This window comes from Leopardus geoffroyi, chromosome B4 (genome assembly GCF_018350155.1).
Source record: "Leopardus geoffroyi isolate Oge1 chromosome B4, O.geoffroyi_Oge1_pat1.0, whole genome shotgun sequence".
Lineage (NCBI taxonomy): Eukaryota > Metazoa > Chordata > Mammalia > Carnivora > Felidae > Leopardus > Leopardus geoffroyi.
Genome location: NC_059341.1, coordinates 89,202,379 through 89,227,598, shown reverse-complemented (window position 1 = coordinate 89,227,598; position 25,220 = coordinate 89,202,379).

Sequence of the window (25,220 nt, the reverse complement as noted above, 5' to 3'; positions counted from 1 at the left end):
CCAACTGACTGAACCACCCATGAGCCCCAAGTATTCTATTTTTGATCTCAGCTCAGGTCATGATTACATGGTTTGTGGGATGGAGTCCCATGTCAAGCTCTGCACTGACAGCACAGAGCCTGTTTGGGGTTTTCTCTGTCCCCCCCTTCTCTCTCTCTCTCTCAAAATAAATAAATAAACATTTAAAGTAGAAGATAAAGAGTGGACAGAAGTCAAGGAATGCAAATATCTGAAAAATGCCACATTAGAGAAACTTCCTCTAAAATTAGACCAGATGCCACAAATTTGCCTGTAGGGAAATTTCTAGGTCACACTGAGAATATCCAAACCTATTGGAACCTTAGCTAAGAGCCAGAAAAAGTTTCAGCAATATAACATACTTTATTTAGTAACCTGAGCACAAAATGTATATTGAAGAGAGATAAGAATATATGCATATATAAGAAAATGCTTCAAAGGACAGAAGTGTCATTTAATGCTAAAAGGGTTTAATTGTAGGTGTGTGTGTATGTGTGTGCGTGTAGTTTTCAGTAGCTTTTGACTTTATCATGAAGAAACACAGCATTGTTTTTAATCTTCTTTGTTCCATGTTTCCTTAAAAACCTAGAGACTTTGCATTTTGGTTTAACAATAGCTGCCAGTATTATTAAGTCCAGGGCGTTGTCCTGCAAGGACAATCCTAAAGAATGGGGGCTACAAAGAGAAAATCTTCACTGTGAAATCAGATTAACTTTCAAATCGCCCTTCCAGTACTTACTGCTTGTCTGACGTCGGTATAATCATTAATTTCTCTGAGTCTTAGTTTCTCATCTGTTTAAGAGGAAGGCTTAATAGCTAATTATTTCCCACCTTGCCATTGTAGGATTAAATAAGGTAATTCTATAAAGTGCTTGATGCATGAGGTATTATCTGTGCTTAATAAATGGTAAATATTTTTGTTATCAACAAGAAACAGAGGTCTAAATCCTTCCTGAATATCATACAATATTACAATTGCTGGGAAAATCAAAGTCAGTCAAATGTTTAACTTGTGCGATGCAAAACTAGTCAGACTACACTTTTTCCTAAGGTACTTAATTTTAATAGAGTTTGCTAAATTTTGTTGTTAAATAGGAAGAAACTGTGTCCATGGATATGTTAAAATCAGCCTGTTTATAAACTCATCAAAAGCACATCTCATCACCTCACACCTGTCCGAATGACTAAAATCAACAACACAAGAAACAACAGGTGTTGGCAAGGATGTGGAGAAAGGAGAACCCTCTCCCACTGTTGGTGGGAATGCACACTGGTGCAGCCACTCTGGAAAACAGTATGGAGATTCCTCAAAAAGTTGAAAATAGAATTACCCTATGATCTAGGAACTGTACTTTTAGGTATTTACCCAAAGAATACAAAAATATGAATTCAAAGGGATACACGCACCCTGATGTGTAATAGCATTATCAAAATAGCCAAATTATGGAAACAGCCCAAGGGTCCATCAACTGACGAATGGATAAAGAAGATGTGGTTTTTATATATAATGGAATATTACTCAGCCATAAAAAAGAACGAAATCTTGCCATTTGCAACTATGTGGGTAGTGCTAGAGCGTATTATACTAAGCGAGGTAAGTCAGTCAGAGAAAGACAAATATCATATGATTTCACTCATATGTGGAATTTAAGAAACAAAACAAACGAGCAATGGGGAAAAAAAAAAGATAAAGCGGGAGGCGAACCAAGAAACAGACTCTTAACTATTCTAGTTATAGAGGACAAACTGATGGTTACCGGAGGTGGAGGTGGAGGTGGGGGTGGGGGTGGGGGGGTGGGAGGGTAATGGGTTAAATAGGTGATGGGGATTAAGGAGTGCACTTGTGATCAGCACCTGGTGATGTATGGAAGTGATGAAGCACTATATTGTACACCTGAAATTAGTATGTATGTTACTTTCAGGTGTACACTCTATGTTACCTAACTGGAATTTAAATAAAAACTTTTTAAAAAGCACATCTCATATTCCTTTATTGATTTGATAAGAGAAACTTAATAAATGTTAGTCAATTGTAACTAAACTACTGTAGACATCAGGAAAATGTCTAACCTTCATGGTCATGCTGAACTATTATTCAGTCCAAAAATTTAGCAGGAAATATTTATTTAGTCCTCAGAGGGTGTGTGGCATTTTACTAGGCATTCTTCTTAAAGGAGTCATGGCTTAAATTTGCAAGGGGCTTAAAATGCTTTTAACCTCCTTTTTGAGGTATAACTGTGATGTACTAAATTGTACCTATTTAAAGTGTAGAATTTGATAAATTTTGGTGCAGGTATTGCACCTGTGAAACCATCTCCAAAAATGAGACAATGAACATGTGCTTCATCTCCGAGAACTTTTTGTCCTGTCCTTTTGTAATTCCTCTGTACTTCCCCTGGTTCTCTAGCAACCATTGCTCTATTTTCCGTCACTGTAGATGAGCTGGCATTTTCTGAAGTTTTATGTAATTGGAATTGTACAAAAATGTATTCTTTTTCACCAGGCCTGTTTCATTCACATAGACATTTTCAGATCCATTCATGTTGTTTCATGTATCAGCAACTCTGTAGTTCATTTTTTTATTGCTGAGTAGCATTCCACTGAATAGATATACCATAATCTGTTTATTCATTCACCTTGTTGATAACACTTGAATTGACTTATGGGCTATTATGAATAAGGTGCCCAAAGCTCTCTCCTGCCTATGTCTGTTGGGTTCTATCTCCTTGACACAATGCTCTTACTCTACACTATGAAGACCATAACCCAAAACTGACAGAGACTCTGCTTTAGACCCACAGCAACCCTCATTCATATCAAGCCTTCTGGGGATGAGATTTTCACAATGATTACAGATGGTAATCTGGTGGTAATAAATGGAGAGAGTCATACTGTATCCTAAAGAGACTTCCTCCAGTTCAATGGCTTTATCTTCCCTCCTCTTTTCCCATCTCTGTTCATCTCTGCTGTGCCCTGTCTTTTCCTCTGCCACTGAACCACGAGCTTCACTTTTTCCTCCACTGTGCTAGGCAGCTTCACCTTCCTCTGGTGACATCTGGGTGCCAGTTGACACCTTAGCCATTGGGAAATACATCTTCTACCCTAACCACATATCAAAACATGTTCCCCAACGTGGCATTTCTTCTGTAGGAGGAATTTCAATGCTGGTTCCTAAGGTAATACCATTAACTCCTTATGAGTTTGCTTGAAGCTGCAAAGGGAGATATAAGAAGACACTAAGTTGCTCAGGTTGAAGAAGATAAAACCAGGGAAAGAGTTCCTTTAAAGCCGGGTGTCACTGGCCAATAGATCAGAAACTGTCCTGCCTAGAGGCCTCCAAGCTGATTGCTATTACCATGTTTTTCTCTCCCACCATGACTGAGAAAAATATGGAGACCTCATGAATGTCATTGTCAGCCATGCTGTCCCTTTTGTATGCTCCCTCCTCCTCATGGAGAAGCATATGGTTTTAACTTTCAAGTGGTTGAGTCAATTAATCTAAAGTGGGCTTAAGAGGACAAATATTAGAAAATAGCTCTGAAATGTGAAGGTTTGCTAATGGGAAAAGAAAAGCTTTGGGCAGAAGTCCAAACTGAGTCCAAGGCCTGGGGAAAAATCAAGCCAATAATGGATGTTTCAGTGGTCAGGGAGATTAAGAGAGTTGAGCAACAGGATTCAGAAGTAGTCGATTCTAAGAAAAGAAGGTGTTGGGGGCAGGAATATAGTCACTAACGAACTAGGGTTGAAGGCATGGAAACATGTGAATGGAAACTTAGCATCCAAGATAGTTACTGAGTAACCAGAAAACATACCTGGAATCAGTTTCTTGGTGATCTAAGGCCAGAGTTCACAGTAATAGCTCAATGCCTGCAGATGCTATACTGCACTACGGTAAAGAAGCCCAGCCTTTGGACTCAGACAACCCTGGTTCAAATCCCAGTTCTGCTCTTTACCAGCTAAATCACATAAAGTTAATTATCTCTGTAAGCTTCAATTTCCTCATCGATAAAACAGAGCTGATAATATAACCTACTTGGTATAAACATTAAGTGAGGTCGATAGGTCTTAAAGTCATCCTTGACTTCCCCCTTTCTCATACACACTTCCATTTAACGCTGTTGCTCTGTGTTCAGAATAAATATCCAGTATCTAATCCATATTTACTGACTGCACTGTTATTATTTGGTCTGAGTCCTGATATTCATTCGCCTGCATTATATATAGTAGCAATCACCCCCTAACTCATTAGCCTACTTCCACTCTCATCCTCCTAGCCAGAATGAACCTTTATTTTTAAAGTTTATTTGTTTACTTACTTTGAGAGAGAGTAAGAGAGTCGGGAGGGGCAGAGAGAGGGGGAGAGAGAGAATCCTAAGCAGGCTCCAGGCTCTCAGCGTGGAGCCCCATGCAGGGCTCGAACTCACAACTGTGAGATCACAACCTAAGTCAGATGCTTAACTGACTGAGCCACCCAGGCGCCCCAACATCCAACTCTTGATTTCAGCTCAGACCATGATCTCAAGGTCATGAGATCAAGCCCTGTGTGATCTTAGAATTCTTTCTCACCCTCTCTCCCTCTCTGCCCCTCCCCCATGCTTACTCACTCTCTCTCAAAATCAATAAATCAGTAAATATCAAAAGAGAAGTCAGACATAACAGCCCTCTGCTCAAAATTTCCAAAGACTCCCAATTTCATTCCAGGTGAAAACCGAAGTTCTTATCATGATCAAAAGGCCCTATAGAATCAGTCCCCAGAGCCCCAGCGCCCAGCCACACTGACCTTTTTACTCAACAAACACATTCCTGATGTAGAACCTTTAAGTTAATTATTCCTTCTGGCCAACATATTCTTCCCCCAGATAGCCACGTAGTTAACTTGCTAAAGGGCTTCAAATCTTTGCTTAAATATCACTTCTCAGGGAAGTCCATAGTGACCAATCTATTTACAATTACAGCCCACCTCCCTTTATACACATACACTCCTTGTACTTGATCTTCTCTGTACTTGTCATAACATTTATCACCTTCCCACATGGTCTATAATTTAGTTACTGATTGTGTTTAAATAAAATCATTGCAACTCATTTAAGCTGCCTTCAAAAACATAGCTTTCAGCTTTTATCCTTATTATTATTACTCTGTGAACCCTGTAAAGTTAGTTATCCCACAGTTCTTAAAAATAAATGTGAACCTCATAGCTGAATATCGGAGACAGAAAAGTAAATAATCCTTCTCAATCAGGCAGGCTATTTTGAGTAAAAGCATTCAATTTCACATGCTGAGGAAGAAAAGCACAGAACAAGCCCCTTTTCTTTAGATAACGAAGCTACCTTAGGTTGGTACCATCCTCATTTCCGCATTTTATTTTATTTTTTTTTTAATTTTTTTAACGTTTATTTATTTTTGAGACAGAGAGAGACAGAGGCATGAACAGGGGAGGAGCAGAGAGAGAGGGAGACACAGAATCTGAAACAGGCTCCAGGCTCTGAGCTGTCAGCACGGAGCCCGACACGGGGCTCGAACTCACGGACCGCGAGATCGTGACCTGAGCCGAAGTCGGACACCCAACCGACCAAGCCACCCAGGCGCCCCATTTCCGCATTTTAGAATTCACAGTCCCTCCAGCTGGGAAAAGATCAAGAAGACAGTACATTTCTTGAATCTACAGTTGTGACAACATCGTATGACAAATACTGCATCCAGATTTCCCCCAAAAATGGTTTTCCTAAGAGTGTCTGCTCAATAGTGATTTCACAGAATATTAACAGATGTTTCTCAGGGAAAAAGGGGGAGAAGTGGTTCTTCAGCCAAGTTAATTTAAGAAATTACACAATCCGCTTTAAGCAGATTTCTTTACTGCAAGATTCTTGGAGATTGCCTTTGCTGATGCGTAACTGTGAATATCCAAGAGGATGGCATAAGATGAGTCTTTTCCCAAACTCACTAGGCCCACAAAGCCTTCATGGAAAGAGTTCCTTGAGACACCTGTTTCATTCACTCAGCAAATAATGATCAAACACCTACTATGTGCACACGTTGCAAGCTCCTGGGATCCACTGGTGTATAGGACACACACCATCCTTGAATTTACATGGGATTTACAGTCTAGTAGAGAAGACACAGGTGAAACGAATATGTGAAAGTTGATGAATGTAATGAAGGTGAAATATGGGCTGTTGTAAGAACATTTAAGAGAGAATGGTGTGTAGTAATCTGAACTGTGAGAAAGCCTGACCTAATTGTTTTGATGAATAAATCTTATCCTTAGATGATTAATCACAATTGTTTATCGTTTACTGTGTATGTGACACTGTACTGAATCATATTGGGAAATATAGATGCATAAGCCACGAACCTTGCTTTAAAAGAACTTCTCTGGGGTGTCTGGTTGGCTCAGTTAGTTAAGCCTCCAACTCTTGATTTCAGCTCAGTTCATGATCTCACGTTTCATGAAATTGAGCCCCACATCAGGCTATGTGCTGACAGCATGGAATCTGCTTAGGATTCTCTCTCTGCCCCTCTCTCCATCAAAATAATTTTTTTTTAAAAAAAAAGAACTTCCCTAATTGAAGTTAAGAACAATAAAAATAAAATGAAACAGGGGATCTTGGGTGGTTCAGTCGGTTAAGCAGCCGACTTTGGCTCGGGTCATGATCTCAGGGTTCCTGAGTTCAAGCCCCGTGTTGGGCTCTGTGCTGACAGCTCAGAGTCTGGAGCCTGCTTCAGATTCTGTGTTTCTGCCTCTCTCTGTCCCTCCCCTGCTCACGCTCTTTCTCTCTCTCAAAAATAAATTTAAAAAAGAAAGAAATTGGCTCCCTTAAAAAAAAAAAAAAGAAAAGAAATTGGCTCCCATACAAGGAAGGCAAGGAGAGACCAAAGAAAGAGGAAGCCACTCCAGATTGGCAGGTGGCAGGTTTAACAAGTAAAAGAAGTTACCTACGAGACTTGCCTTGGGCGGCCGCAACACAAGTCAATCTCCATATCTGCCCATCAAATTTTAAGAGTTCATATAGGGCTTCAGTGGTTTCAGTGGCCTATATAGCCCAGATGGTCTCAACAACACTTTGCTCTTTCAGGCTGCATTTTTGAAATGACTCGAAGGCTATGGTGGGCAGAACTTATACTCCACACCCTCTCAAAGACCTCCTCCAACACTTGGCTCTGGAATTTGCTAGCATATGACAGTGCAAATTTCTGAATTCTCTGAGCCTTGATTTTCTTGTCTGTAAAATGGAGATAATAATACCCAATCTACCTAATCATGTTATTTTAGTGGAGATGAGGCATATAAAATAATTTAGTGCCTGACATAGTAAGTACCCTGCAATAAATGATATCGTTATTATGTCTATTATTATTGCACAGTGCCTGGGATAAACGCTTAGGCAATACAGATGTTAAGCAAAAGGGAGAAGGAGGTCAGGCCCTGGAGGACTTGGCCAGTGCCTCACAGGTCTCTCACAAAGTTCCAATACAAATGCAGATGGAAGAGGTTTGAAAAGATCCTCCCCAGATGAGCTATGAGCTACCACAGATTGAGGCCAAGGGACAGCAAAGTGAGATAAATGATGTTGATAAGACATGGAGAAGCCTGATGATGGGGGTACAGAGGACTTGAAATAATGGCTGAAATCTTCAGATTTGATCTAAAGACAGTGGATAAAACTAAAGACTGAGGAAGAAGAAATCATTTTCAAGAAAGATTAGCTTCCAACCGTGATCAACAGAAACTAGATGGAAATAACTGGCATCTAAGAGACCAGTAAGTGATAGTCATGTAAAATAAAAATGTTGTCAGATCTAACACATAGTCTTGCACTCTTTTTTACACTCTGATAATTCATTAAGTGAACCATGGCCTGGATAAACGTGGAGTTGGAGAGAAATTACAATGTATGTTCAAGGTTGGTTCACTGCCATGAACTGAAATGCCTCAATCATAATTCTGAATGATGAATTCCAGGATGGCATGGGGCCTATCATGAACCACTAAATACTTCCTCAGGAAACTATACTTTTCCTTAACAAATAACAATTTCATCACATGGCTAATATAGTCACCAAACATGGACGTCATTTACGTAGGAAATCTCCATGGTTTTTAAACATGAAACTTGAATTAAATACATTGTGGGGCAAGCAGGTGAGAAGAGTTTTATCTTTTCCAAGAGACTCTTGGAAGATTACTCATATTTCTGTAAAGAATTTCTAATGAGACATTTTCAGTCTTGCATTTATTTTACAGAATAAAAAGTAAACACTAAAAATAGCTAAATAAGAACATACCGATATAATTGGCTATTTTAAAAGAGTTGTTTGCCTCCTTGAAATAATAAAACTCACTTTGACCTTGTTCTAAGCTAATGACTTTCTGATTTGAGATAGAAATTTGAAGGTACAATGTTTGATCTTTTTTCAAGTACTGCAGTTAAAGGCATGGGAACACTTCATCCATTTACATTCTCCTCCTTCTCCACCTAATAGCCTTGCAAGATTTGTTCTTAAAGTTCCTGATTAGATTATAATGCATTTTCCCATAGAAATAATGCTATAGATAAATATGCATACTTAACATTGTATTCATTCTATATACTGGATATTTCATTTCCAGTCTAGACCACAAAAGTAGTCCAATCGTAGTGTTCATAGTATATTACAAATTAATTTTTGACACACAATATGTTCATAATTTTAGGCCTCTCTTAACAGTTAAAAACTGGGCCATCAGTATTAAGGAGGGCATTTTTTCAGATGAGCACTGAGTGTTGTATGTAAGTGATGAATCACTGAATTCTACTCCTGAAACCAATATTGTAGTGTGTGTTAAGTAACTAGAATTTATATAAAAATTTAAAAAGAAAAAAAATTGGGCCATCAACTCCATTTAGGCAATCACTGTCAGAATGACAAGTGGATTCAGAGTAGCAAAATTTATACCTGGCGCCCTATACAACTCTTGCATAGCAGATTTCTAAATATCATACATTTATAGGATTCTAGAGCTGGAGATATCTTCGGAATCACCCAAGCCACCTCCTCATTTTCCACATGAAGAAACTGAGGCCAAAGTGGTGAAATGATTTGTGCAGGGTCACTTAACTGATTATCGGGCAAGCTAGAACTTAAAAAGAGTTACCAAATTTTATGTATTCTGTTTTCAGCTGAGAAAATGTCATTTACTGATTGCCTTGTTCATTTATTCATAAATTCATTTATTCTTCATTCATATATTGAAGAACAATTTGTTGCATGCCTCAAATGTGCAAAATATTCTGATAGCTGCTGGGAGAATTCAAAAAAAATGTGAATTGGCTTTTGCTCTTAACTTGGTGAGATCTAATTGGCTATAAATAAATTTATAACACTAATCTGCTGCACAAGAGTTACATAAATAAAAAAGTTATGTCAGCATACATGATTAAATGTGAACTAAGTCATTCAGGTAATGTGTTATGAGTCCAGAGGATGGAGAGGTCAGGGAGGAGTTAAGGGGTCAAGAAAGGCTTCATAAAAGACAAAATTTAAATCTGCTCATCTTCCCATTCCATAGACATTATCAAGTACTCATTATTTCCCAAATACCAAACCAAACCCTGGGAATATAAGGATGAAAGACATTATCCTTGATCTCCAAGATTCACAATCTAATGGGGAAGACAAAGAGGGCAAGAAGCAGTAAGAGTTTGGGGCGCCTGGGTGGCGCAGTCGGTTGAGCGTCCGACTTCAGCCAGGTCACGATCTCGCGGTCCGTGAGTTCGAGCCCCGCGTCGGGCTCTGGGCTGATGGCTCAGAGCCTGGAGCCTGTTTCCGATTCTGTGTCTCCCTCTCTCTCTGCCCCTCCCCCGTTCATGCTCTGTCTCTCTCTGTCCCAAAAATAAATAAACGTTGAAAAAAAAAAAAAATTAAAAAAAAAAAAAAAAAAAAAAAGAGTTAGAGGGTGTATATTGCATGTTTGTAAATATAAATAAATACTTATGTTTACTATATTAAATATAACCTGAGGCAGGATTGGGATTAGGACCGCAAACAAGACAACTAGGGCACAGAATTTAAGGAAGCACTCACTCTCAAGCCATTGCAAGTGCAGACTCAGCTCCTGCACAGACGTGAGAGGGAGTGTCTCCTTAAATTTTGCACCCAGGCATCCATCCTACTGCCTCACCTTTGTCCTGGCCCACTAGTACTATTTAGTCATCATACAAAATGGCAGAATGGTGTAAAGAACAATAACAAAACAAAAAACAGAAAGCCTTGAATAAGGTCTGAATAAAATCGGCCACTAATAACTGTGTGATCTTAAGTAAGTTTTTCATATCTCTGGGCCTCAGTTTCCTCTTCTGCAAAATCCAGGGGTTGACCTAGATTCATGCTTTTTAGACTCTGACCTGAGCAGCATGTGGAGTCTTCAGAAATAACTCAGATGACGAGGGGCTGAATGGGTAGAGCTCTATATCCCCCAACCTAGCCTTAACCAGACTAGCCATCTTTTATTGCTTTTATTTAAGATGATTCTTATACATTCACTTTTTAAAGGTTTCAATAATTACAACAAAATCAATTAGAAAAATCAAACATCAAGCTGACCCTCGATGACTTCTAATACCTTTAACAGTTGTCCATTTACCTTTTTATGAAGGATCTGGTTTCTGCCAAGGGCCAGTGAGAACAGTCATAACTATAGTTTCAATGACTGGTGGTACTGAGTAGTGTCCGAGGGCATTGATCTCTTGTTAGTCCTGTGGTGAGTATATGAGTCCAACTGATCCCCATTTGAAGTGCCAAATGACTCTTGATGAATTGGGTGGAGAAGAAGAAATGAGAGATATGCTGAAAAACCAGATCAATTTGATATTAATCTAGGGGTGCAGTAGAATTTAACACCTATGAGTCTCATGATGCTTTGGAGTTGAAACCAGGAAGCACTGATAAAATCAAGTTTCATGCTCATAAAATGATGCCTCATGAATACCATAGTACTTCCTATTTTCCCTTTGGAAATACCACTTAATCAACGATTGCTCACAAATTGTCACACATTTGGTGCTCATTGAACAAATCCTGGGCTAACTTTGTGATTAACAGCTAAATATATTATTTGTTCCATTCTAAGAAACAACGTAATGATCTCTAGGGAACTTTGAGTCTTCACGGGCATCCTAAAACAATAATCAGGAGAAGAGGTACAGTGGGAGAATAGAAGAAAAAGCACAGTGGTCTGTTCATTTCTGTGAGGTGACACAGTTATTTAAGTAGTTATTTAGAATGTGAGTAAAAAGCATAGCCATCATCTCATTGTGTGAAGCAAGAATGGATAATCTCATGCTCCAAATGGTACATACAAAGAAGGACTTACGGGGGCGGGGGCGCCTGGGTGGCGCAGTCGGTTAAGCGTCCGACTTCAGCCAGGTCACGATCTCGGGGTCCGGGAGTTCGAGCCCCGCGTCGGGCTCTGGGCTGATGGCTCAGAGCCTGGAGCCTGTTTCTGATTCTGTGTCTCCCTCTTTCTCTGCCCCTCCCCCGTTCATGCTCCGTCTCTCTCTGTCCCAAAAATAAATAAACGTTGAAAAAAAAAAATTTCAAAGAAGGACTTATGTATTTTTTAATTTTTTTTTAATATTTACTTATTTTTTAGAGAGAGATACAGTGTGAGTGGGCGAGGGGCAGAGAGAGAGAGGGAGACAGAGAATCTGAAGCAGGCTCCAGGCTCTGAGCTGTCAGCGCAGAGCCTGATGTGGAACTCGAACTCGCCAACCGTGAGAGCATGACCTGAGCCGAAGTTGGATGCTAAACCGACACTAAGCCACCCGGGCGCCTCATGACTTATGCATTTTTTAAGTTAGGAACATCAGGGACAAAATTGTTTTGATAATAAACCTCAGCCCTGGGCCCAAATTGGAAGAGGTACCCCCAAAACAGGATGAAAAGAGAGTAAGGTCCCAGGGGAGACCAATTAGGGAATATTCACTTCCCGTTAGCACTGTGAATACATCATCTCAGCTAATAAAACAACTTAAGCTGGACAGTAATAGTCCTAAATGTGGATAAAGAAGCCAAGTTTCAAAGAGATTAAGTCACCCCAATCATAAAGGTACTAATAAACAGAAAAGTTGGTCTTCAAACCCAAGTCTTCCAAAACAGAGTGTTTTTCCAGTACAATCCCAAAGATGTGAAGGGAGGAGTATAAAAATATAATCCTTTCATGATTAGTACATTGTGTGAGAGTCACAACTCCTGAGAAAATACAATATGAGAGGCAAGGGTGTGTTGAGGAAAAAGTCGCAAGCTTGTGAAAACCCATTCAGTCACTTTAGAGTTCTCTAAGTGAAAGATAAGGGAGAAGAAGAGGAAAATGAGAATGTGATAAATGTGATAAAAACCTGACACAGTTTCCTGTAGCTTCTGGAGACTTGGGGCAGGCTTATTTAGTTCACCACTGTATATTCCAGCACAGTGAGGTTGAATCAATAAAGAACAAATGAAAGTTGAGATGTTGAATCAATAAATAAATATCAAATGAAAGTTGAGATGGAGGTAGAATTGCATATACCATCCCAAACCTATGACAAATAAAGATTTTTAAGGTACATATATGTCTACCATATGTGTAGGAAGGGAAAATGTATGCCTTTTGCTGAATAATGGCCACATTCATAAAGCTTCTGCCTTTATTTCAAAGCTAATGTTACTCATGGATTGAATAAGTAATTGTGTGTTGGGTGTGCTTCAATCCCAAGGTTTCTCCTGACATGGCACAGCCTCCCCTCCTACAAAGTTTAATATCCCCTCTACTATATTTGCTTATTTCCAATAACTTTAAATGTAAATGAACAGGAAACCAGAATGAGATATTTTTTCAAACTCAGTTTTGAATGAGGCGATAGTCAGAGTATCATAGCAAGAGTGTGAAAATCCTCCACACCACCAATGCCATATGCGGATTTACAAAAGAAACAGACCTGAGAAATTGTTCCACAGCCCCTGATCCCCTTTGTCAACTGAGACGCACAGAAAGAGTTTAGAGAGTGGACAGAAGGTGGACTGGTGAAGAGATTACTTTGGAGAGACCAGAGGCCCTGACTACACTTTCACTTTGGGTAGGAGTGGCAAATGTCTAACCATGAGCTTGAAGATGACCACTCAGAGAACTGTGTTCCCTAAATCCGAAGACAAAGTACCTGACTTGCATGTGAGAGAGCTTAAAGTGATCTCTGATCACCACCCAGGAAATCAAGACAGTGAGAGATAGGGCTAACCGCTTACTGAGGGAGACAAGAGAGGGCTGCTCTTGGAGGATCATTCACATTCCTAGAGTTTTATGAGGCAAAGGATACATGTTCTCAAGGACCAGTGGATTGAGTATATTGGGTATTGCCAATGGGGCTACATGGAGTAGACTGTGCTATTTGCAGAACGAAACTGAGGTGGACCCCCTGGTTGCCTGGGGGCTGATTAAGGAATCCAAGCAAGTTTTATTTCCCCAGGTCAAGGCACCTACATCAGAGGAGGGCCTAGCAGAAATGTCACCATCAACTCTTGACTTGGATTGACAGTATGAAGGCACTAAGCCAAGCAAGTGTTGGCCAATCGCCTTACTTCTCTCCATGTACCCCATTTCCCTTTGACCCTAGTGGGGTCCAAAACTACAACTCACCTGGTGAGTATAAAGAGAACAGAGTAAAAGAACCACATTCCCTTTTCCTCCTGCAGACTTCCATCCTGAGGCTCACCTGGGCTAGAGGAGATGGGTTTTCAGAGTTTTGATAATTACAAAAGGTTGGGCATTCTAGTTACTGGATTGAAATTATTTTTACCAAAAGTAACTAGAGGACTTTTTATTTTCTAAGACTGACCAGAAATAATATGTCTGCCTAAGTCTTCAGTTAGGATGGCAAAATATAATTTTCAAAAGTTAAAAACATGACTCTCATATAAGCACAGAATAAACATGTGTCATGATTTATTTAACTCATTGGTGAGAGAGTTAGAAGGATGTTAATGCTGGGTCAACGAGCATTTGAAAAAGTGATTATTTATAGGAAGTGAGTGAGGATAGGATACTGAAAGATTGAGAGATTAGTAACTAAAGTGGCTAAACTCCTACAAGGCAATACAGCCATAACCTTTGAATCTATTTTTTCTATCAGACAGAAATCGTTTGTATCTCTACTGAACAAAAATCTAAAAGAACATGCAACATCACAAAGTATGTGCCCTACACAACAGTAGTGAACAATGGCATCTTCCCCTCGAAAATTAAGTAATCCCTGGGTGGGCCTGTGAGAAAACACTCTAGCATAACACAGAAATAACAGATAACCATCCTCTTGCCTTAGTTCCAAGCTTTTAATAATTTGTCTGAATAAGGATTGGGGGAAATTAGCTCCCTGTATCCCCAGTCAGTTTTGAAGGACTGTGGGAGATAAAAATAAGGTTACATTTTGATCACGATCTGGAGAATATGGTTGCTCACCATACCAGATATATATTTTCAGGCTTGAGAAGGTGGCTCATAACTTTGTCTCCTGATCACAATAGTAGAGATTTGGTGATCCAGTTCAAGACTCGGACAGCTGGGGGGCACCTGAGTGGCTCACTCGGTTAAGCGTCTGACTTGGGCTCAGGTCATGATCTCACGGTTTGTGACTTCGAACCCCGTGAGCTCTGACAGCTCAGAGCCTGGAGCCCACTTCAGATTCTGTGTCTCCCTCTGTCTGCCCCTTGGCTGCTTGCACTCTGTCTCCTGCACTGTCTCAAAAATAAACAAACATTAAAAAAAAAAAAAAGACTCTGACATCTGGGCTTGACACAAGGAAGGAAGGAAGGGTTGAGACAAAGGCCTGAATAATCAGGGAAGCACGAGAGGGTGAGAACCTCAGCAAGACTGATCTCCAAATACAGTGTTTAGGGATGGCCCCTGGGGATAGAAGTGGGTACAGTTTGGGAGAAGACATAGAGGACAAACTTGGCTTCTTGCACAATGTTTGTTTCTGGTGTTCTCCAAAGCAAAGACAGGATTTGTTTGTTTTCAACTGTACTCTACATTAAGGTTTTATCATTTTCCATGTAACCCAAAAATCTTTCCTTCAAAGAAAAATAGACACAGTGTCTGCTTGACTGAAACATTACTACACATTTAGTTTATTGTAGTTATTGATAGAAAACTTTAATAGAACAAAGCAATGTGCTGTAGTCATTGTTCTTCGTAATTTAAGGTAGTCAAATGTTTTACCACAATTCAAAATTATATTTTTGGTCCTTGTTACTAACAGACTACACATACCAGCAACTCCTCTACAGAGTGTTCTGACATTATGCAAATGTTGGCGGTACCCAATTCAAAAGAACACAGTGGTTGTTTAAGAGGCTGATACTATCTCCCTGGGTCACACATAACACTTTGTAAATTCTAACAAACAAAATGGCATACTGGAGGCAGAATTGCCTTTGTTTTGTTTCTGTAGAAAAACAAGTTCACCGCACAGAGGTTTTGCCAGGCTATCAGGGTTCATGCTCTTTCTTTGAACTGGGCCCTGAAGAGTTAACTGCTGGGGGTGCCTGGTGGCTTATTCGACCGGCCCAGGTCACGATCTCACAGTTGGTAGGTTCAAGCCCCACATGGGAGTCTCTGCTGTCAGCACAGGGCCTGCTTCGGATTCTTTGTCCCCTTTTCTGCCCTTCCCCGCTCATGCTCACTCTCTCTGTCTCAAAAATAAACAAAACATTAAAAAAAAAAAAAGAAAAAAAAGAACTAACTGCTGCCTGTGTGCTCAGCCACTATCGTGCAATCTGGCCCTGAAACTGAGCAGCTGACTAAACAGTGGAGTCTTCCTTATGGATCCCCAAACTAAAACAAAGAAGAAGATATGTGCTCCCAAGAAAGATGCTTCTACTAAGAAAGTGGTAGGACAGTGATGGGAATAAAAGAAAACAGAAAGGGAGGAAAACCCAACACTGTCCCACAAGACTAAGAAGAATGAACAAAATCGCTCCAGGAAGGAGTGGAGTAGGAGATCTAATCTTGGAATGGCTGATTTTTTTTTTTTTCTAACACAGAACATAATGAGAACACAATTTTTATGTATGTATATATCTGTGTGTGTGTAAATATGTTTGTATTTATTTAAAGATTTTATTTTTTATTTTTATTTTTGATAATTACCTAAAGAAATGATTTTGTTTTTTCGTTTTTTAAGATTTTAGTCTTACACACAATAAAATATCCAGATTTAAAGTATTCAGTTCAGTGAGCTCGAGGAAACACCCATGTACCCAACTATCATGAACATGATATAGAATATTTCCCTTATTCTAGAGAGTTTTCCCATGCCCCTTTCCCTTTCTCCCACCCAAAGTCAACTGTTATTCTCATGTTACTTTTGCTTGTTTTTGAACTTCATGGAATTTCAATCATGAAGTATGAACTCTTTCATTCTTGGATTTCTTTACTCAACATGTTTTTGAGGTTTTTCTGAGTTTAAAGGTTTTATTTTTAAGTAATCTCTGCATCCAACGTGGGGCTCAAACTCACAGACCTGAGATCAATAGTTGCCTACTCCACCAACTAAGCCAGCCTGGAACACAATTTAAAAAAATTAAACCTCATTCATTTTTTTCTAAAATCATGGAAAAATAGTCTTGCTTGATAAATGGAAATTTTAAAATAATTTTTAAAAGGAAGAGCCATGGACATAGCACTACACTAGACTTGACAAAAGAATTCCTTCAAATTACAGATAAAAGGGCTCTTCTATTTTTATGTTTTTGAAAGAGAGAGAGTGTCCACAGGATGAGGAAGGACAGAGGGAGAGAGGGAGAGACTCTTCAGCAGGCTCCATGCAAGTGCAGAATTTACCTCGGGGCTCGATCTCATAATCCTGAGATCATGACCCTGAGATCATGACCTTAGCAGAAATCAAAAGTCAGATGCTTAATTGACTGAGTCTCCCAGGCACCCCAAAGCTGCTCTTTTAAAATCAGTATTCAGTTGTTTATTTGAAGAATCATCAATAAGTGGTAGCAAAAAAATTTGTTCGTTTTTTTCAAAAGTTTTTCATCTTTCCACACCACGTATAATGAGGACTAATGACTTTTAAATATAGTAACTCAAGTGTATGAGTTAATATTTGCTCTGATTTTTTCCCATCAGAAAATTGTTTTGGCAAATACTATCCTTGGTCTTTTATATTTGCCAGGTACTGATCTTGCTCTAATGATGAGAACGTTAAAAAAAAGAAAGGAAGAAAGAAGAAAAGGGCTAAAAACAAATGTTTTGATTCCCAATTACATATACTAAAAGATGAAAATCAGAGATCTACAGATACATATGACCCCAAATTACTTATGCATGCCTTTGGAATGAATATTTACTTCTGTTTGAATCTGGTTCAAGTATAAAATTATAATCTTTCAGCTAAACAGATGGAGTAACACTGAAGCCTCAAGAGAGAATCTTGGTCCTCTTTGATCACTGCTTCAGACTTAACTCAGACCAGCCAGCCTGCCTCTCTCTGAGCTCCCTTTCTAGAAAATAACCCAAGGAGGAGCCAAGATGGCAGAACAGCATGGTAGTTTTTTGTGAGTCTCGCATCCATGAAATACAGCCAGACCAACACTAAACCATCCTACACACCTAGAAAACTGATTGGAGTATTAACACAACAATCTGCACCACCTGAACCACAGAATTCAGCAGGTATGTGGTGCGGAGAGGAGAACTTGGGGAGTGGGAAGGGAGGTGCTTTTGTGAGCCGAGAGAGGACGGAGACTGGTGGGGGGGGGGGGAAGAATACGAGAAAAGCACCCCTCCCCAAAAGGAGCTGGAGAGAAAGTGGAAAACTGGAAACAGCCACAGGGACTAAACTAAAAAGGGAGAAAGGAGAGGGTTTGAATTCCATTCAGACTGTAAACAAGGGGAGCGCAAAGTCTGCAACTCTGCAGCTCAATACCTGGCGGTGCTCTGGTGGGAAGGGCGAATCCCCAGGAACGGAGTGGGGTCTAGGAAGTTCTTGGGCCACACGGGGAAAAGCGGTTCCACTGCTGGAAGGACATTTGAGAGAGACTGTTGAAGCTACCTGGTCCCAGCAGACCCCAGAGAACAACCACATTTGCTGGTGTTGGAACAAGGTCATTAAGGGTGAAGCCTGGTGCCAGATGTGTGTTGTGATTTTCCATAATCCCTGAAAAGCTGCTGCTACACTATCTCGCAAAGTCTTGGGGCACCGGCAGCAGCAGGGTCCAGCAAGCGTTCCTGGGTGCAGCTGACATTTGGCCATTGCTCATTGCTCGCTGAGACCCTCTGGCAGAGGGGTGGAAGGGGTCAAAGCCGCAGTCCTTTAGAAGTAAGGGGCCGGGAAAAAAAGCCGCATCTGAGAAAACTCGGGAGAGAAGTAGCTCCTGGGGCTTGGTCACGGGCAGTGAAAAAGCAGGGAGTGGACGAAAGCTGAAGACAGAGGACGGGTGCGCAATTGCTGATCGGGGAGAACAGAGTTCTGATACTAGAGACTGGGTAACTGGGTGGCGCCATTTTCACTGCTCTAGCGCATGCGCATACGCACCTATGAGCGCCACAACACTCCACCCCAGTAGGCTAGCAACGCCATCTAGTGGAGAGCAGAACCGTTACACTGAGCCCCACCCAACTGGGCCAACCTCGCTCTTCAAGAACACAAGTCTCACCCCTGCTTAGTTTGTGCACTATAAAGCGCTACATGGTCTGACTTTTAGGGGTAAACAAAGTAATTTCAGTTCTACTTCAATCTGTTAGTAGGTCCATCTATTCAATTTTGTTTCTTTTTTTTTCTCTTTTACACTTCTTTTCTTTTTCTTGAATACAGAAAGAAAAAATTCATTTTTATTTTCAATTTTTATTAACAATTTTTCTTTAATTTTTGTTACTATATTTTTTATTTTTGTGTAAATGTTTTCAAATTCTATTTTATTTCCATCATTTTATTTCAGTCTCCTTCAGTGTATTCACCTTTTCGAATTTTCAAACAATATCCTTTTTTTTCTTTTTTTCTCTTTTTTGTTTCTTTTCTTTTTCTTGAATGCATTAAGAGAAAAACTTCATTTTTACTTTCAATTTCTATTAAAAACATTTTTCATTAATTTTCTTACTATATTTTTTGCTTTTATGTAATTGTTTTCAAATTCTATTTTACTTCCATCATTTTATTTTAGTCTACAGCTGTGTATTCACTTTTTCAAATTTTCAAATGATTTCCTTTTTTTCTTTTTTCTCTTTTTTCTCTTTTTTGTTTCTTTTCTTTTTCTTGAATACGGAAAAAGAAATAATTCATATTTATTTTTAATTTTTATTAAAACTATTGTTTTTTATTTTTTGACCACATTCCTTACTTTTGTGTATATTTTTTTTCAAATTCTATTTTACTCCCATCATCTCATTTTAGTCTACTTCAGTGTATTCATGTTTTCAAATTCTCAAACAATTTCCTTTTTTTAAATTTCCTCCCCCCCTTTCTTTTCTGTAATCTGTCAAGCCACTTTCAACACCCAGATCAAAACACACCTAGGATCTAGCATCATTTATTTGATTTGTGTGTGTGTGTGTTTTTAATTTTTTAATTTTAATATTTTTTAACCTTAATTTTTCTACCTCATTAATTCCTTTTCTCATTCAAAATGACAAAACGAAGGAATTCACCGCAAAAGAAAGACCACAAAGAAACGACAGCCAGGGATTTAACCAACACAGATATAAGCAAGATGTCTGAACCAGAATTTAGAATCACCATAATAAGAATACTAGCTGGAGTCAAAAATACATTAGAATCCCTTTCTGCAGAGATAAAAGAAGTAAAAAAATAGTCAGAATGAAATTAAAAATGCTAACTGAGCTGAAATCATGGATGAATGTAGCAGTGGCAAGGATGGACGAGGCAGAAGAGCAAAAGAGCATGATTTAAGAATTAGAGAAATGAGTGATTCATTAAAAAGGAACAACATCAGAATCATAGGGGTCCCAGAAGAGGAAGAGAGAGAAATAGGGGTAGAAGGATTATGTGAGCAAATCATAGCCGAAATCTTTCCTAACCTGGGGAAAGACACAGACATCAAAATCCAGGAAGCACAGAGGACCCCCAACAAAAACCGACCATCAACAAGGTATATCATAGACAAACTCACAAAACACTCAGGCAAGGAGAGAATCATGAAAGCAGCAAGGGGAAAAAAAGTCCCTAACCTACAAGGGAAGAGAGATCAGGTTTGCAGCAGACCTATCCACAGAAACTTGGCAGGCCAGAAAGGAGTGGCAGGATATTTTCAGTGTGCTGAATCAGAAAAATATGCAGCCAAGAATTTTTATCCAGCAAGGCTGTCATTCAAAATAGAAGGAGAGTTAAAAATTTGCCCAGACAAACAAAAATTAAAGGAGTTTGTGACCACTAAACCAGCCCTGCAAGAAATTTTAAGGGGGACCCTCGGAGGGGAGAGAAGATGAAAAAAAAAAAAAAATATATATATATATATATATACATATATATATATATATGTATATAGAAATAAATAAATAAATAAATAAATACCCAAAGCAACAAAGATTAGAAAGGACCAGAGAATACCACCAGAAACTCTAACTCTACAAGCATCATAATGGCAATAAATTCTTATCTTTCAGTACTCACTCTAAACATCAATGGACTCAATGCTCTAATCAAAAGACATAGGGTAACAGAATGGATAAGAAAACAACATCCATCTATATGTTGTTTGCAAGAGAACCACTTGAGACCTAAAGACACCTTCAGATTGAAAATAAGGGGAGGGGCGCCTGGGTGGCTCAGTCGGTTGAGCGTCCGACTTCAGCCAGGTCACGATCTTGCGGTCCGTGAGTTCGAGCCCCGTGTCAGGCTCTGGGCTGATGGCTCAGAGCCTGGAGCCTGTTTCTGATTCTGTGTCTCCCTCTCTCTCTGCCCCTCCCCCGTTCATGCTCTGTCTCTCTCTGTCCCAAAAATAAACGTTGAAAAAAAAAAATTAAAAAAAAAAAAAAAAGAAAATAAGGGGATGGAGAACCATCTATCATGCTAATGGTCAACAAAAGAAAACCGGAGTAGCCATACTTAGACAATCTAGACTTGAAAATAAAGACTGTATCAAGAGATGCAGAAGGGCATTATATTATAATCAAGGAGTCTATTCACCAAAAAGACCTAACAATTGTAAACATTTATGCGCCAAATGTGGAGCACCGAAATATATAAATCAATTAATCACAAACATAAAGAAACTCATCAATACTAATACCATAATAGTAGGAGACTTCAACACCTCACTCACAGCAATGGATAGATCATCTAATCAAAAAATCAACAAGGAAACAATGGCTTTGAATGACACACTGGACTAGATGGACTTAACAGATATATTCAGAACATTTCATCCTGAAGCAGCAGAATATACATTCTTCTCCAGTGCACATGGAACGTTCTCCAGAATAGACCATATACTGGGACAGAAATCATCCCTAAGTAAGTACAAAAAGATTGACATCATACCGTGCATATTTTCAGACCATAATGCTATGAAACTCGAAATCAACCATAAGAAAAAATTTGGAAAGATAACAAATACTTGGAGACTGAAGAACATCCTACTAAAGAATGAATGGGCTAACCAAGGAGTTAAAGAGGAAATTAAAAAGTATATGGAAGTCAATGAAAATGATAATACCAAAACCCAAAACCTCTGGGACGCAGCAAAGGCAGTCATAAGAAGAAAGTATATAGCAATCCAGGCCTTCCTAAAGAAGGAAGAAAGATCCCAGATACACAACCTAACCTTACGCCTTAAGGAGCTGGAAAAAGAACAGCAAATAAAACCCAAAACCAGCAGAAGACAGGAAATAATAAAGATTAGAGGAGAAATTAATGCTATCGAAACCAAAAAGACAGTGGAACAGATCTATGAAACCAGAAGCTGGTTCTTTGAAAGAATTAACAAAATTGATAAACCATTAGCCAGTTTGATCAAGAAGAAAAAGGAAAGGACCCAAATAAATAAAATCAAGAATGAAAGAGGAGAAATCACAACCAACACAACAGAAATAAAAACAATAACATGAGAATATTATGAGCAATTATATGGCAACAAAATGGGCAATCTGGAAGAAATGGACAAATTCCTAGATACATATACACTACCAAAATTGAAACAGGAAGAAATAGAAAACTTGAACAGACCCATAACCAGTAAGGAAATCTAATTAGTAATCAAAGATTTGCCAAAAAACAAGAGTCCAGGGTCAGATGGCTTTCCAGGGGAATTCTACCAAATATTTAAGGCAGAGTTAACACCTATTCTCTTGAAGCTGTTCCAAACAATAGAAATGGAAGGAAAACTTCCAACTCTTTCTATGAAGCCAGCATTACCTTGATTCCAAAACCAGACAGATACCCCATTAAAAAGAAGAACTATAGACTAATTTCCCTGATGAACATGGATGCAAAAATCCTCAACAAGATATTAGCCAACCAGCTCCAACAATACATTAAAAAAATTATTCACCACGACCAAGTGGGATTTATACTTGGGATGCAGGGCTGGTTTAATATCCACAAAACAATTAACGTGATTCATCACATCAGTAAAAGAAAGGACAAGAACCATATGATCCTCTCAATAGATGCAAAGAAAGCATTTGACAAATACAGCATCCTTTCTTGATAAAAACCCTCAAGAAAGTAGAGATAGAAGGACCGTACCTTGAGATCATAAAAGCCATAAATGAACAACCCAATGCTAATATCATCCTCCATGGGGAAAAACTGAGAGCTTTCCCCCTAAGGGCAGGAACAAGACAGGGATGTCCACTCTTGCCACTGTTATTCAACATAGTATTGGAAGTCTTAGCCTGCAAGTCTAAGTTTTAGTCTGCAATCAGACAACACGAAGAAATAAAAGGCGTCCAAATCAGCCAGGAGGAGGTCAAAATTTACTCTTCACAGATGACATGATACTCTATATGGAAAATCCAAAAGATTCCACCAAAAAACTGCTAGAATTGATTCACAAATTCAGCAAAGTTGCAGGATATAAAATCAACACGCAGAAATCTGTTGCAGTCCTATACACCAACAGTGAATCAACAGAAAGAGAAATCAAGGAATCGATCCCATTTACAGTTGCACCAAAACCCATAAAATACCTAGGAATAAATCTAACCAAAGAGGTGAAAAATCTATATGCTGAAAACTATAGAAAGTATATGAAAGAAATTGTAAAAGACACAAAAAAATGGAAAAAGATTCCATGCTCCTGGATAGGAAGAACAAATATTGTTAAAATGTCAATACTCCCCAAAGCAACCTACATATTCAACGCAATCCCTATCAAAATAACAGCAGCATTCTTCACAGAGCTAGAACAAATAATCCTAAAATTTGTATGGAACCAGAAAAGACCCTGAATAGCCAAAGTGATCTTGAAAGAGAAAACCAAAGCAGGAGGCATCACAATCCCGGACTTCAAGCTATACTACAAAGCTGTAACCATCAAGACAGTATGGTACTGGCACAAGAACAGACACTCAGATCAATGGAACACAATAGAGAACCCAGAAATGGACCCACAAACGTATGGCCAACTAATCTTTGACAAAGCATGAAAGAATATCTAATGGAATAAAGACAGTCTCTTCAACAAATGGTGCTGGGAAAACTGACAGCAACATGAAGAATGAACCTGGACCACTTTCTTACACCATACACAAAAATAAACTCAAAATGGATGAAAGACCTCAATGTAACACAGGAAGCCATCAAAATCCTCGAGGAGAAGGCAGGCAAAAACCTCTTTGATCTTGGTCGCAGCAACTTCTTACTCAACATGTCTCTGGAGGCAAGGGAAACAAAAGCAAAAATGAACTACTGGGAGCTCATCTAAATAAAAAGCTTCTGCACAGTGAAGGAAACAATCAGCAAAACTAAAAGACAACCGACAGAATGGGAGAAGATATTTGCAAATGACATATCACATAAAGGGTTAGTATCCAAAATCTATAAAGAACTTCTGAAACTCAACACCTAAAAAACAAATAATCCAGTGACGAAATGGGCAAAAGACATGACTAGACACTTCTCCAAAGAAGACATCCACATGGCCAACCGACACATGAAAAAATGCTCCACATCACTCATCATCAGGGAAATACAAATCAAAACCACAATGAGATACCACCTCACACCTCTCAGAATGGCCAACATTAACAACTCAAGCAATAATAGATGTTAGCGAGGATGCAGAGAAAGAGGATCTCTTTTGCATTGTTGGTGGGAATGCAAGGTGGTGCAGCCACTCTGGAAAACAGTATGGAGGTTCCTCAAAAAACTAAAAATAGAACTACCCTACGACCCAGCAATTGCACTACTAGGCATTTATCCACGGGATAAAGGTGTGCTGTTTCAACGGGACACGTGCACCCCCATGTTTATAGCAGTACTATCAACAATAGCCAAAGTATGGAAAGAGCCCAAATGTCCATCGATGGATGAATGGATAAAGAAAAGGTGGTATATATACACAATGGAGTATTACTCGGCAGTCCAAAAGAATGAAGTCTTGCCATTTGCAACTACATGGATGGAACTGGAGGGTATTATGCTGAGAGAAATTAGTCAGTCAGGGAAAGACAAAAATCATATGACTTCACTCATATGAGGACGCTAAGAGACAAAACAGTTGAACATAAGGGAAGGGAAGCAAAAATACTATAAAAACAGGGAGGGGGACAAAACAGAAGAGACTCATAAATATGGAGAACAAACTGAGGGTTACTGGAGGGGTTGTGGGGGGGGATGGGCTAAATGGGTAAGGGGCACTAAGGAATCTACTCCTGAAATCATTGTTGCACTACATGCTAATTTAGATGTAAATTTTTTTTTTTAATTTTTTTTTCAACGTTTATTTATTTTTTTTGGGACAGAGAGACAGAGCATGAACGGGGGAGGGGCAGAGAGAGAGGGAGACACAGAATTGGAAACAGGCTCCAGGCTCTGAGCCATCAGCCCAGAGCCTGACGTGGGGCTCGAACTCACGGACCCCGAGATCGTGACCTGGCTGAAGTCGGACGCTTAACCAACTGCACCACCCAGGCGCCCCAGATGTAAATTTTTAAAAAAACAATAAAAACGAAGTTTTCAAAGAAAATAACCTTTGTCGGAGTGAGATGAAGAAGAAAGATGGAG